The sequence below is a fragment of the Canis lupus genome, chromosome 9, assembly GCF_003254725.2.
Source record: "Canis lupus dingo isolate Sandy chromosome 9, ASM325472v2, whole genome shotgun sequence".
NCBI classification, from domain to species: Eukaryota; Metazoa; Chordata; class Mammalia; order Carnivora; family Canidae; genus Canis; species Canis lupus.
Window position 1 is genome coordinate 37135941 of NC_064251.1, and position 16547 is coordinate 37152487.

General features: G+C 39.6%; 1 long non-coding RNA gene across 2 annotated transcripts in view; it reads right to left on the reverse strand.

The window, feature by feature from the left end:
• Positions 1-16547, reverse strand: part of LOC112654958 (uncharacterized) — a 45442-nt gene that overhangs the window by 8817 nt on the left and 20078 nt on the right. The window lies entirely within an intron of this gene.

Genomic DNA, 16547 nt, shown 5'->3' on the forward strand with positions numbered 1-16547 from the left:
GGGTGTTACACACCTCTGAGCTCACATGGAACTATATCCACCACAGCTGGGACTGCAACCAGAGATGAGTCAAGGGAATATAATGTGGAAGCCCAGAGGTATGCCACAGACCCCCTCCTGTGATTTCCAAAACTTTTTCATCACAAACTATTATAGATGATCTCACTTGGAATGGAGGTTTATTTCTGTCATTTTCTACAACTGACAATATTCAAATATGAAATTCCTGTTTGGGAGAGAGGGAGAAATGTACTATTCCGCTAAACCTAGGATAGATCAACAAGAGGGAAGAAACACAAAAGGGCTTCCATTGACTCAGTAAAAGTGCAGCAACTGATAATTTGACATTTCAAGTACTTGCGTAAGTTTCAGATAGTTTTTCTGTCTTTTTTAAAAAAGATGTATTTATTTATTTAACTGAAAGAGAACACACAAGCAGAGGAGTACAGCAGAGGAAGAAGGAGAAGCATGCTCCCCACTGAGCAGGGAGCCCCACGAAGGGCTCGATCCCAGGACCCTGAGATCATGACCTGAGCCAAAGGCAGATGTTTAACCAACTGAGCCACCCAGTTGCCCCTAGTTTTTCTGTTTAAATGCAGAGTGGATTTCAGTTTTCCTCTGACATTTCTCAAGAGAAGATTTCAAGGATCTTGTCTATAACCGTTCGATGTCTGAGGTCAAGGAATAGGTTTGCTTAAAAGACTTCCAGAGCTTTCAGTTGCTACTCTTATGTGTGGGGAGAGCCATGATTTATACTTTTTGCTAACAATAAGGCATCTATTGAATTCTTACATGATCTTCAGGATTTTTGGTTTAGTGGTTTTCCTGCTGGGTATGGGTATTCTATGCTGTTGGGGAGTGAATATACTAATTACTAACTTCCTGTAATTGCCTAGCACCTGAACCTTTACTGCTTCCCCAAAATATGTTGCTACCACAAGAGCTAACAACTTGTGATAGCACGATAACACGAATTGGAACAAGTATTTTCCTCTTAATGATTGTAATGTGATTAATTTAGAGGGAAGCAGAAAAGACAAGAGAAAAGGTAATGGTCATCAAAGGCCATATAGGCTCGATTACATGGTGAGTGGACCCAAGCAGTGGGTTAGTTCACCCCCTGTGCACACTCTATTATCCCCAGTGACTTTGTTGTAACGGGTTGTTACAATGGAAACTATTCTAGTTCTGACCACCAGGGGGCATTTTCAAAATAGAAGGGATAAAATTATGTGGCAAGATTTGCTCTTGCCACATTGGGGAATGATCCAAAGTTCTAAAGTTGACATTCAGTTTCAGAGTGCCTCTTCTGAAGAAACCAGGTCCTTTGAGGACAAATGTTAGCAGAAAACAAAGATACTAAATGTCGTCAGGATGTAAGAGAGATTTCTGTTGCTAGTCCATAGTAAGCAATAGAGACTCAGGTGTCATCTGGGTTCCAGACTTTAGCATACGATGGACTGAATCCTGATGTTTCACAGGATCATAGGTAGGTTCTGTTTGGTTAGGAACACCTGAACTTCCCCCCCTCTTTTTTTTCTTGGGGTAATATTAGACATTAGGTCTAATGCTTTGATCCAAAGCAGGGAATTTTCTTATTGCCTCACAGAAATCCTAATCCACCCAGTGGATAGGAAAGTACCAAGAACTGATCTGTAACTTATCTCTAGCAAGTCAACAAGAAAAGAGACACCTCAATCAAATTTATACAGACCAGATGGGTGGTTTCTTTGTGGGACCCTCAAGTACTGAAGTACTTGCTACTTTTATCTGCTTGGCATCTTTGCCATCATTTTCTTCAGGTAGCAGGCTCATGTTCCAGGCAGAAGGAATATGACCAAACCAGGCTAATCATAACACCTCATCTGCAGGGATTAGGCCACCAGCAGTCATGAACACATGAACAGCAGTCTATCCCCCAGGAATTGCAATCTTGTATGGAGACACATAGAAACAGTTTAGAGTAGAGATGCCCTGTGCAGCATACCAAGGACTTCTCTGAGGGGCCTGCGTGTTCTAGTGCCTATTCTTTCCAATATAGACAGAGCACTTAAGAAAGAAAAAGAAATAAAAGGTATCCATATTAGAAAGGAAGAAATAAAATTATTTCAATTTGCAGATGGTATGATCTTATATGTACAACATCCTCAAGAATCCACAAAAAAACTGTTAGAGCTAATAAATGATATTAGTAATTATGCAAGATACAAAATAAATACTCAAAAATCAGTTCTATTTCTATATACCAGAGCTACAAACAATAAAAAGGAAATTAAGAAAACAATTCCAAATAACTCATGGGAATGTTGTGTACAGCATAGTGACTATAGTTAATAATTCCGTATTGCATATTTGAAAGTTGCTAAGAGGGGCACCTGGGTGGTTCAGTGGTTGAGCATCTGCCTTTGGCTCAGGTCATGATCCCAGGGGCCTGGGATAGAGTTCTGCATCAGGATCCCACAGGGAGCCTGCTTCTCCCTCTGCCTACGTGTCTGCCTCTCTCTGTGTGTCTCTCATGAATAAATAAATAAAATCTTGAAAAACATGAAGAAAAAGAAAGTTGCTAAGAGAATAAATCCTGGAAGTCCACATCAACAAGAAAAAAATTGGGGTAATTAAATATAATGACATATGGTAACTAGACTTTCTGTGAGGATCATTTCACAATGTAAACAATTATCAGCTCCTTCCTCATTAGTATAGTGGTCAGTATCCCCACTTGTCACAATGTATACAATTATCAAATTGTTATGTTGTACACATGAAACCAATATGATGTATAGGTCAATTACACCTCAATTTTATAAAAGATCTCTTGTATATATACACTCCTTTTTTAAAAAATATTTTATTTATTTATTCATAGAGACACAGAGAGAGAGGCAGAGACACAGGCAGAGGGAGAAGCAGGCTCCACGCAGGGAGCCCAGTGTGGGACTCGATCCTGGGACTCCAGGGTAAGGCCCTGGGCCAAAGGCAGGCGCTAAACCACTGAGCCACCCAGGGATCCCCCATATATACACTCCTAATAAACAGTAAGCTCCTTGAAAACAAACAAAAAAATTCTGTTTACAATATCATCAAAAAGCATAGAATACTTGGGAATAAATTCAACCAGGGAAGTGTGAGACTTATACATTAAAAACTATCAAACAGGGTATCCCAAAAAAAAAAAAAAAAAAAAAAAAACAGGGTATCCCAGGGTGGCTCAGCGGTTTGGCACCTGCCTTCGGCCCAGGGCGTGATCCTGGAGTCCCGGGATCGAGTCCTGCGTCGGGCTCCCTGCATGGAGCCTGCTTCTCCCTCTGCCCGTGTGTCTGCCTTTCTCTCTCAATCTCTGTGTGTCTCTCATGAATACATAAATAAAATCTTTTAAAAAAACTATCAAACATTACTGGATGAAATTAGAGACCCAAATAAATTGAAAGACATTCCATCTAATGAATTGGAAGATTTAATATTGATAGGCTGTCAATACTTCTTAAAGCTATCTATGGATTCAATGTAATCCTAGCAAAATCACCCCCTTTTTTTCAGAAATGGAAAAAGACAAGATTATTTTATCCATCCTAAGATTTCTGACATGATCATATTTAAGAAATACTCTCTAAGTCACAGTAAAAAAAAAGTTACTAAAAGATTAAATTATGGAAAACAGTATGGTGGCTCCTCAAAAAATTAAACACAAAATTAGCCTATTATCCAGCCAGTCCATCTCTGGGTCTATGACCATAAAAATTGGACACAGGAATTCAAACAGATATTTTGGTTTTTTTGTTGAAAACATCATGCTAAAAGAAATAAGCCAAACACAAGAGGAAAAATATTGTACGAGTCTGCTTACATGAGGTACCTAGAGTAGCCGAGTTCATGGAAACAGGAATAGGATAGAGGTTACCCGGGGCTGGAAGATGGGGGAATGGGGAGCTATTGCTTAATGAGTACAGAATTTTTCTTTTTTCTTTTCTTTTTTTTTTTTTTAAGGGAGAGGCTTTTTTTTTTTTTTTTAAGATTTTATTTATTTATTCATGAGAGACACAGAGAGACATAGACACAGGCAGAGGGAGAAGTAGGCTCCATGCAGGGAGCCCGATGTGGGACTCGATCCTGGGACCCTAGGATCACGCTCTGGGACGAAGGCAACCGCCAAACTGCTGAGCCACCCAGGGATTCCCCCAGAATTTGTTTGGGGTGATGAAAAAGTTTTGGAAATAAATAGTAGTGATGTTGCACAATACTGTGATTGTAATTAGTGCCACTGAATTGTACATTTTGAAATGGTCAAAATGGAAAAAAAAAAAAAGAAGACTACTTTTTTCCAAGACTTGTGAGTTGCTTCAGCTGCTTTTCTTTTCTTTCCCTTAGTATGTAGCAGTCACTTTCTGTTAACATCCAAAGGAATTTAACTGATAAACCCTCACTACTTTCTTATTGGTTGCTGATTAGGAATTCTGAATAGTTGTTAGATAACCCCTTACACTTCTGGGTTTCAGTCATCCATGGTGTCCATTCAACAATGAGTGGAAGAATCCATGGGAACCATGTGTGGCTTCTTGAAAAAAAGGGGGAGGAAATGAGTGATATTTTTGGCCTTTAGGTTTATGAAATTTCATTTAAAGAGAATCTGCATTTGGAATCCTCAGCTTTATGGGTTAGGTTAGAAAGACAGAGGAAGGGCCTCTGGCAGAAAAAAAGAATGACAATAGGAAATCTTTTTTTTTTTTTTTTTTTGGTAAGATTTTATTTATTTATTCATGAGAGACACACACAGAATGAGGCAGAGACATAGGCAGAGGGAGAAGCAGGCTCCCCGCAGGGAGCCTGATGTGGGACTTGATCCTGGAACTTGGGAATCATACCTTGAACTGAAGGCAGACACTCAACTGCTGAGCCACCCAGGTGTCCCAACTATAGGAAATATATATATATATTTTTAACTATAGGAAATCTTAAACGAAGAAACAAACAGCAATTTTTGTTTTGTTTTGTTTTGAAGTGGGTTCCATACCCAGTGTGGAGCCCAATGCAGGCCTTGAACTCATGACCCTGAGATCAAGGCCTGCGCTGAGATCAAGAGTTGGTCACTTAACCAATTGAGCCACTCAGGCGCCCCCAAACAGCAGTTTTTATACAGAATTGGCAGAGAGTAGATTAGGGGTTATCAGCATGTGAGGGAGCAGAGGACCCTATCAGAAAGAAAGGCTGTGCTTACAAGTAGGGAGACATGAAAAAAAAAAACCTTTACTCAACTATAACGGTGTTGGAAAATAGGCAGTTCATCATTGTTACCATTTCAGGGAGGGACCTGAAAGATTTAACAAAACAGGATCAAGTAGTACTCTCAGAAGTAGCTGGGTCTCCTCCCAGAAAAAACCAAAGTTCAGGAAATCGTTGAAATTTACCCTTCAAGGGATGCCTGGCTGGCTCAGTGGGTAGAGCTTGTGACTCTTGATCTCAAAGTCTTAAGTTCAAGTCCCATATTGGGCATAGAAATTACTTAAAAATAAAATCTTAGGGGTTCCTGGCTGGCTCAGTTGGTTGAGTCATTCTTGATTTCAGGTCAGGTCTTGATCTCAGGGTCATGAAATCAAGCCCCATGTCGGGTTCCTGCTTGGGCAGGGAGTCTGCTGGAGCTTCTTTCCTTCTTCTCTCTCTGTCCCTTTCCCTGCTTGTGCTCTCTCTCTCTCTCTAATAGATAAATAAATCTTTAAAATAAAATAAAATATTTTAAAACAAAAGAAATTTATTCTCTGAAAGCAACTAAATAGTGGGGTTGGTGGTAGGGTGAGGTAAGTGAGGCAGTAGTGCGCAGGAGGAAGCTCCTGCAAGTGCAGGATGTGTATAAAATAGAACTACTCTCTACAATTTAATTGTACTTTCTGATCTTGAGTCCTCATCTTGCCTGAGGCAGAAAACAATCTTGCCAATTTAAGGCAGCCAAATTCAGTTTATCTTAATTCATGTTTAAAATATAGTGTGGGGATCCCTGGGTGGCGCAGCGGTTTGGTGCCTGCCTTTGGCCCAGGGCGCGATCCTGGAGACCCGGGATCGAATCCCACGTCGGGCTCCCGGTGCATGGAGCCTGCTTCTCCCTCTGCCTGTGTCTCTACCCCTCTCTCTCTCTCTCTCTCTGTGTGACTATCATAAATTAAAAAAAAAATTTTAAAATTTAAAATATAGTGTGTTTAGGTTTATTTCTACTGGGTTCTTCTTCCCTTTGGAATTCATCATGGGGGTGGGAGGATGGGAAGGTGGTTATGGGAGTGAGAAGTCATTTTCTCAGTCTCTATTATCTGGTCTTGCCTGCTGGCTATATTTATCTACTTTCTCAATATTTCTTGCTTTATAATACAGAAATGGCCTTTGAACTTACAAAGCAAAATTTACTGACTTTTGTTCCTTATATTGCACAGGGATGTTCCCACCTCTTCCCCTGTTTTGGCAAAGCAACAGGGGAGCGAGAGCTAATTGTAGGTTGTGGAAAAAAATTCTTCTGGAAAAAGAAAAAAAAAATTTGTATGTGTGATCTGAAGGGCAAGGAAATACATATTAACATTTGAAATATTATAGCCCATCTTACAAACGGAGACATATGCTAAATGTGGCTGGGCTTAGAATGCAAATGAAGTTAAGGGAAAACACAGGTGTTGAGAGGCATGAAATGGGAGCCAGACAGGACCACAACACTACCAGTGACAGTACCACAAAAGGTCATGTGTGAGACTAGGTTGGATAATGGGCTAACACTCCACCAAGGAGGTACTGGGTTAAGAGGGAGTTTTTAGACCAGTTGACTTTAGATCTCACTCTAGAAGTTCACCACAAGACAAGACTTAGAAGAGTATATTATAAAAATAACTCTAAGTGCCTATATTCAGGGCAGCCCCGGTGGCTCAGTGGTTTAGCGCCACCTTCAGCCTAGGGTGTGATCCTGGAGACCCAGGATCGAGTTCCGCATCAGGCTCTTTCATGGAGCCTGCTTCTCCCTCTGCCTGTGTCTCTGCCTCTCTCTCTCTCTCTGTGTTTCTCATGAATAAATAAATAAATCTTAAAAAAAAAAAAAGTGCCTGTATTCATTTCCTAGGACTACTGCAGCAAATTACCACAAACTGGTTGTCTTTAAACAGCAGCCCCCCTTGTGAGGAAATTGACCATTGCTTCATCTTTTCATCATCACTTAATCAAGGCTCAAATTCCTGGGTAGTTGCATTTGTTTGGTTTTGTGTTCTGGCTGCTGGGAAGGAGAAGGAGGAAGGGAAGATATGCTTCTTTGTTTTCTGTTATGAGAGATAAACTGTTACTTCTCACCATGAAAGAGGTTGGAAGATAGACAGGAAAAAATTTCCTATTAGTCTGGATCTGAGGAGGAACTATTTTAAGTTTCCTTTTCCTTTTTCTTTTCCTTTTTTGCAAAGAGACAAAAGTAATTCACGTGCTGTTGTCTGGGTAGGGAAAATTTATATGTGAGGTAAATTTTTTTTCTCAGACCATTGGATGCTTCGTGACACAACTTTTTATGGTCGATCTCCTCCCGCTTGAGTTGTAATTTCATAGGTGGTATGTTCTGAATATCTCGAAGGGACTGATAAGACTCATGGCAGATCTAAAATAAGGAAGCCCTTTCTTGTTGTCCTTATTCTCTGGTTCCAGCAATGCAAATTCTGCTAGATTGGTACCTAGCCTGTGGATTTAGATTGCTACTAGATCATCAAAAACACTATTGCTTAGGAAATGAAATTTTGTGGACAAGGGGATTATGCTGAAACATTTTCATGTGTCCTTCTAAAACTCAAGAAAAGTACAGAATTGGATTGGAATGTCCTGAGAATTGCTGGAAGAACTACAGTAGGACAGAAGATGCAGTTGTCAAAGAAAACTCTGATAAGGCACTTGAATAAGACCTTTCCAGCTAAAGCTCAGAATTGGGAAAGGGAAAATTGAGTGGTTTTAATTTTTCTCTAGGAGTAAAAGAGTTTCATTTCAGGGAACATTAAAATACAAGGAAAGGGGATCATTATGTTAAATTCCAAATGTTATGATTTTTACATAAGTAAATAGCTGGCATAGTATTATTTGGGTAGTGTCATCTAATAAACTAGACTTGAAAATATAACTGAGCAGGAACTAACGCATTCTCAGGTAGTATACAATGTGGCTGGTGTACAATGTGGCTGGTGGATACAATGTGGCTGGTGGATAAAAAGTGAATGTTCTGCCTTGATCCATTTCAAAGGCTTCAGAGGCCAGTATCAAAGAGGCATTCATAAAGGCCTTGAAGAGCTAGACTCCTTGTCTCATTTGCTCCAGGCCAGCATGTGGGAGGCCAGCCCAGGATGTGTGGGTAGGACTTGTCTGATATTACCTTGATCTCCTCCCCCTAGAACATCCACAGGGTACACTGTGTTCTAGGAAAAATTGATACAAAATGGTCAGTACACCAACAAATTAATGAAAAACTTGCCTCCTCCTCGACTTCAAGTATGACAAGATACTAGGAATCTTTAAAAACACAAAATAGAACACACAGAAATTTTAACTTCTTCCAAGGCCAAAAATCACCCTAAATGAAGACAAACTCCAAAGGACAAACCAGGAGAAATATTTTGCACCACTTGACAAAGGTTCATATTCTTAATATATAAGAAGCCACACCCTAGAGGGAGAAAAAGGAGAAAAACAAATAGGCATCTCATTAAAAAAATAAAATAAACAGATGGCTAATAACATGAGAAGTTTTTCAACATTACCAATAATTTAAAATAAAAAACCACAAATGAATGCAGAAGTGAGAAAATGCAGAAGCGGGAGACAGCAATGTAAAATACCAATACTACCTAGTGAATTCCCAGATTACAGAAAGAAAGCAATCATGTCCTATTAGTGAAAATGCAAAATAGTACAGATTTTTTGCAAGGTTATATGACAATGCTCATCAACCTTTACAACATGTATTCCTTTTAAAGCATCAGTTCTTTACTAGAAATGTTATCTTACAGGCATATTAACACAAATGGAAAAAGATCTATGTACAAGGCTAGCCATTGTAGCATTATAATAGGAATAAAAAAACCCTAAGTTCAACATAAATATCCAATAAAAGGGAAACAGTTAAATAAATTAGTAAACATCCACCTAATGGAAGACTCTGGAGCCATTAAAAATAATGAGATCAATATCCTTTTACTGCATCGGTTGTTCAATAAATTATTGCTAAGCACCCATTAACAGTCCAGATGCCCCTTCATATAACTTCCTAGTCACAAGCATCCTCTCCAGAGGTAACCACTTCTTGAATTCTATCACTATTAGATTCATTTTGTCTATTTTGAACTTTATATAAGTGTAACCATTCAGAATATTTTCTTTCACAGCTGGCTTCTTTGGTTGTCATTGTTTGGAAGAAACAGTCACGTTGAATCTTGCTATAGTTTGTTAATTTCTATTTTTACATGGTATTTTTATTGAATATGCCAAAAATCTATTTGTGTGGTCTACAACTGGTTGTAATTTTTATTTATTATGAATAATATTCTATGATTGTTTCTTTTATATATTTTTAAATTCACATATATCTACATTTTTGTTAGGTATATACCTAGGAGTAAAATTGTATACATTTAAGTTCTTTAAAAAAGGGACGCCTGGGTGGCTCAGCAGCTAAGTGCATCTGCCTTCAGCTCAGGGCGTGTTCCTGGAGTACCGGGACCAAGTCCTGCATCAGGATCCCTGAGGAGAGCCTGCTTCTCCCTCACCCTCTGCCTATGTCTATGCCCCTCTCTTTCTGTGTGTCTCATGAACAAATAAATAAAATCTTTAAAAAAAATAAGTTCTTTTAAAAATAATAGTATCCTTTCTTTAAAAAAAAAAAAAAAGATTTATTGGGGATCCCTGGGTGGCTCAGCGGTTTGGCGCCTGCCTTTGGCCCAGGGAGTGATCCTGGAGCCCCGGGATCGAGTCCCACATCGGGCTCCTGGCATGGAGCCTGCTTCTCCCTCTGCCTGTGTCTCTGCCTCTTGTTCTCTCTCTCTGTGTCTCTCATGAATGAATAAATAAAATCTTTAAAAAAAAAGATTTATTTATTTTTGGAGAGGAAGAGTGAGAGAGAGAGAGAGCATGAGCAGAGGAGAGGTAGAGTGAGGGGGCCAGAATCTCAAGCAGACTCCCTGCTGAGTGAGGAGCCCAATGTGGGGCTCAATACCATGACCCTGAGATCATGACCTTAGCCAAAACCAAGAGTTGGACACTTAACTGACTGAGTTACCCAGGCTCCAGCATTATTTCCTTTTTAAAAAACTAATATATTTTCTTCTTTCCTATATTCCATTAATTTTATAATTAAAAGAAAGCCAAATCTTGAATATAATGACAGAGATCTGATCCAAAGAAGTGGAAAAGATAATCAGGCTAATTAATAAGAATTAGTAATAACAGTTCAGTGAGTAGATATCAAATTTAACTTTGAGCTGCCTGACAGCCCAGGGAGGATATATTCTGTGTAATTCGGGGTTAAATAGGCTCTCAGTATTGATAAGATATATCAAAAACATGATTCATCATGTGTTGCCTAATGAGACAATGGCCAGTTTTTTGGCATAGTTGAAAACTGGATTTCAAAAATAGGAGAGTAGGATAATGAAAGAAGTGGAAATGTAGGTTTAGATTAGATTGTGAAGAGCTTTAAAAGCCAAATTAAGAAATGTAGACTTTATGATTTAGGCATTGATTAGACCAGAGGTCTTTAATCAGAGAAGTAAGACAGTTTATTCATACTTTAGAACTATACTCTGCTATCACTATGTGACAGTAAGACAACACCCCACCTTTCTAACTACTTGCTCTAAGTAATATAGCTTAATATAGCCATTGGTACCAAGGATCAAGTCTCTACTTCTTATCCATCCAGTGGAACAACAGAAAAAGGGTGAAGCAGAAATGAGTGCCTTCGGTCTCCTGTCAATTATTTTTCAAGCCAAGACTGAGAAACAGACTCTAGTTCTCTTCCTCAACAAAAAAAATTATTTGGGACCACCTCTCCACATGCCTTGCCACATCTTGAATCAATCAATAGACTATCTCCTTCATCTGGGATCTATTCAACAGGGAGGATTGATTCCACTTTGGAGGTATTTTAGAGAGGCTTCACTATTGGGGGTAGGGAGAGGATTTGAGATTTAGCTACTGTTGTTGGAAAACAGACTCATCAAGCCCAATAGAAATTGAGGAGAATAGAATTTGGGACTTTAATTTATAAAAGGAAGGGAATTTCATTTTTTGACTTTGATTTATCTGTGAGAATGCCTGAGTGTATGGGTCTCAAGATCTGAATTCAGGCCAGCAATAAGAGTCTTTATTTTAGCCTCAAACCTAAGCTAAATTATAGCTTAGCATTGGAGTAGTAGAGTTTTATCCATATTAACATAATTGTATTTCAATTAGCATTTGACTAATTTTTTGGGGGGTGTATATTCTTCATTAATCAGAATTGGGGTAGAGATGGGGAAAGGAGCATTCAAAATCTCCAATGATACAGTTCTTGAAGGTGTATAGTGATAATTTTTTTAAGAAAATCTAGCAATATTTATCAAATGTTTATTTATTTTTATTTTATTTTTAAAGATTTTATTTATTTATTCATGAGAGACACACAGAGAGAGAGAGACAGAGACAGAGACACAGGCAGAGGGAGAAGCAGGCTCCATGCAGGGAGCCTGATGTGGAACTCGATCCCACGACTCCAGGATCACGTCCAGGGCTGAAGGCAGGCACTAAACCGTTGAGCCACCCAGGGATCCCTTATCAAATGTTTAAATGTACATAACATACTCTTTCACTTAACAATTTCATTTCTAGGAACTTATTTTATTTTATTTTTAAAGATTTTATTTATTCATGAGACATGGAGAGAGAGGCAGAGACATAGGCAGAGGGAGAAGCAGGTTCTTCGAGGGGAGCCCAATGTGGGACCGATCTCCAGACCCTGGGATCATGCCCTGAGCCAAAGGCAGACACCCAACCACCGAATCACCCAGGAGTCCCTCTAGGAATTTATTTTATTTTATTTTATTTTTTTAATTTTTATTTATTTATGATAGTCACAGAGAGAGAGAGAGAGAGAGAGAGAGGCAGAGACACAGGCAGAGGGAGAAGCAGGCTCCATGCATCGGGAGCCCGACATGGGATTCGATCCCGGGTCTCCAGGATCACGCCCTGGGCCAAAGGCAGGCGCCAAATCGCTGCGCCACCCAGGGATCCCGGAATTTATTTTAAAGATAGTGTACAGGCATATAAAGATGTAAGGAATGTTTATTGTTTATTAATAATATTGAAAACTTGAAATATTTTTTTAAAGATTTTTATTTATTTATTCATGAGAGACACACACACACAGAGACAGAGACATAGGCAGAAGGAGAAGCAGGCTCCATGCAGGGAGCCCAACATGGGAATCAATCCCGGGACTTCAGGATCACGCCCTGAGCCAAAGGCAGACACTCAACTGCTGAGCCACCCAGTCGTCCCAAAACTTGAAATAATTTAAATGTCCAAGGACAAGACAGGTTAAATATGATACCTCCATTTTATACTATCTCTATTCCTCTGCTAGCATTAAAAAGAAACAGACTCTGGGTGATTTGGGGGGAAAATGAGAATATACTAAAAATATCTTGTATGTCATGAAAAGGAAGGAAAGGTTGAAGAATTAATACTCAGGAATAGATGTAATCAGGGCAGTTTCAGAGGATGAGGGAGTTATCCTGTTTATTGCAAATAACTCTGTACTGTGTGTGTGTGTGTGTGTGTGTGTGTAACAAGAAGGACACATTATGTTTATAATTTTTAAAACTTTAAGGAAGAATTGTTGTTTTTTTATTCTTGTTTTTGTAAAACCTAGCATGACTAACATATTCTTAGGGCAGTAGTTTAGATTCATTTGGCCTAGTTTTCCTAGATGTATAAACCTTGAGTTAACTCTTAAAATTCTCTGGTCATAGTATATTAGTTACCTATTACTGCATAGAATATTACCCCAAAATTTGGTGGCTTAAAATAACAAATATTTCTTATTTACAGTTTCAGTGGGTCAAGAATTCAAAAGGGGCTTAGTTGGGTGTTCTGACTTAGGGTGTGTCATCAGACTGCAATTCAGATGTCATTTGGGGCTGCAGTCATTTCAGACTTACTGGGGATGGAGAATCCACTGCCAAGATGGTTCCCTGACATGGCTTTTAGCAAGAAGCCTCAGCTTCTTTCTGACTATTGGTTGGGGGCCTCAGATCTTCACTACATGGACCTCTGTGCAAGGGCTGTTTGAATATATTTATGACATAGCAGTGGCCCCTCACCCCACTCCCAGTAAGTGATCTAAGAGAGGGCAAGGCAGAAGCCATAACGTCTTATTATACTCCAGCATCAGAATGGACATGCTGGGGTAACTGGGTGGCTCAGCTGGTTAAGCATCTGGCTTTTGGTTTTGGCTCAGGTCACGATCTCATGGGTTGGGAGGTTGAGCCCCGTGTAGGGGTTCAGTGGAGAGGTCTGCTTGAAGACTATCGCCCTCTGCCCCTCCCCCCTTAAAATAAAATAAATTTTTTAAAGAAGAAAAAAGAATGGACATATCATCATCTCTGTAGTATACTACTGGTTATACAGACTAGTCCTGGTACAGTATGAGAGGGGACTATATGTGGGAGTTGTTTAGGGAAAATACACTCTTTTCCTACTCTACTTCTAGTCACCAAATATGTGGGGGGTTTTCCACACACCGACAAATACTCCAACACCATCTGGTGTCCTACAATTCATTTCAGTTCTGACACTATGTACTTGGAGTTAGTATCATATCCCATAAGTCAGGGATTCAGTCCTACAAGACCATCTTCAAGACTTCAGATGTCAATTGTAAGTCCCAGGTTGTCATTTATACTACTGATGGCTGAAGCTATAAATTGGAGTTCCCATAACTCCATCCTTAGGTTTGATAATTTGCTAGAATAGTTCACAAAATTCAGGGAAATACTTACTGATATTTATTACCATTTTATTATGTAATAAAGGATATGACAAAGGATACAGATTACAGCCAAAGAGATCCATAGGGTGAAGTCTGAAACGGTCCCAAGTGGAGGAACTTCTGTCCCCGTGCAGTTTAGATGTGTCACAATCTCAGAATGTAGATGTGTTCACAAAACTGGAAGCTTCCTGAACCCTGTAATTCAGGGATTTTAATGGAAGCTTCCTAATGTAGGTATGATTATTAATTAACTCCTCTTCTCAGGTAGGGCAAGGGCCTAAAGATCTTCTAATCATGGCTTGGTCTTTCTGGTGACCAGCGCCCATTCTGAAGCTATCCACAAACACATTGAATCAACTCATTAGAACAAAAGATACTCTTATCACCTGGGAAATCCAAGAGACTTAGGAACTCTATCAAGAAAAAGGTCAAAGACCAAATATTCAAACAAAATATGCTCCTAGCACCATCATTACTTAGAAAATTACAAAGGTTTTAAGAGCTCTGGCCAGGGATTGGTGATAAAAACTAAAATATATGCTTCTTGTCACATCACAATATCAAAGGAGCAAACACCAGGAGGTATGAATTGGTGGAGGCCATCTTGGATGCTGACTACCAACATATCATTTTGATTGTTTTGGGGGAGGGGAAATGGATAGTTTGGGCCTAGGGTGGGAAAGGAAGCTTTTATTTATTTTTTTTTTTTAAGATTTTGTTTATTTATTTGAGAGAGAGTGAGAGAGCATGAGTGGGGAGGGGCAGAGGGAGAGGGAAAATCAGGCTCCCTGAGTGCAGAGCCCACATGGAACTTGATCCTGGGACTCCAGGATCATGACCTGAGCAGAAGGAAGATACTTAACTGACTGAGCCATCCAGGTGCCCCAGGAAGGGAAGCTTTTTCACTGTATATACTTTTGTGCTTAAAAAAATTTTGAACCATGTTGAATGTGTTTAGTACAAAATTTTAGGGGGGTCTGGGTGACTCAGTTGGTTAAGCATCTAACTCTTGGTTTCAGCTAAGGCTGTGATTTCAGGATCTTGAGATTGAGTCCCACATTGGGCTCCTCATTCAGTAGAGAGTCTGCTTGAGAATCTCTCTGACCACTCCCCCTCCCCCAGCATGGGCTCTCTTATTTATTTATTTATTTATTTATTTATTTATTTATTTATTTATTTATTTATTTATTTTCAATATTTTATTTATTTATTCATGAGAGACACACACACAGAGAGGCAGAGACACAGTCAGAGAGAAGCAGGCTCCATGCAGAGAGCCCACAATGTGGGACCCGATCCTGGGACTTCAGCATCACACCATGGGCCAAAGGCAGGTGCTCAACCACTGAGCCACCCAGGCGTCCCTTATTTATTTATCTGAGAGGGAGAGAGAGAGCAGAGGGGAAGGCAGAGGGAGCTGGAGAGGAAGGCCCCCCACTGAGCAGGGAACCTGAATTGGGGCTTGATCCCAAGATTTGGGGATCATGACCTGAGCCAAAGGCAGACACTTAATTGGTTGAGCCACCCAGGTGCCCCAATAAATAAATCTTAAAAAAAAAAAAAAAAAAGAACAGAATTTCTACTACCAGGTCCCCAGGATTTAAAAGTAAAGGAAAAAAGATTCTCCTATCAGTTTCCCATGATTTAGACTAATGGTTCTCAAATTTAACATGTGACAGAATCACCTGAAAGACTTGTTAAAATGCAGATTTTAAGCTGGGCCCTACTGTCAGTTTCCAAATCAGTAGGTCAAGGGTAAAGATTGAGAATTTGTATTTCTAATAACTTTTAGGGTGATACGGATAATGTTGCAGGATCGTTGAGTGTGAAGGTCAAGTAAGAATTCTTGAGAAGTCTTACAGTGCAACTTGGTAAGTTTAGTTAATAACTTGGTAAGTTTAGTTAATGGAAATAGGACCCCTGGGCAGAAGCAGCTGCACTTTTGCTGTATGAAGCTGGCAGTTATATGCTTAGTGCTCAAGGGGGAGGGGACATGCAGGGAGTATGAGGTCATAAATGTTTCTTCAAAGTTATACTCATAAAACTACTTTCACAAGATATCTCTGGTGCTTATCATTCAGTTTGATATTAACTATCAGTGAGATTTATAGGCAGTCACGAGACCCTTTAAGAATGTAACAACCAGCACGTATTTGATCCTTATCGAAACTATGCAGGCTATAGGTTAGTCTTCTGAGCTAAAGGTGAATGTTTTCCCCCCCTTTTTTTTTAAGATTTTATTTTTTATTTGAGAGAGAGCAAGCACAGAAGGAGAGGGAGAAGTGGACTCCCCGCTGAGCAGACAGCCCGACATTGGGCTGGATCCCAGGACCCCGAGATGATGACCTGAGCCGAAGGCAGACCCAGAGTGAATGTTTTTGTTTCTTTCCCTTATCAGTACTGCTGGTCCAGGGAGCACACTTTTAGAAGCACTAATTTAGACCCACTCTGTCCAATACAATAGTCACTAACCACACATGACTATTAAGCACTTCAAATGTGTCTAGCAAATTGATCTGTGTTTTAAGTATACACT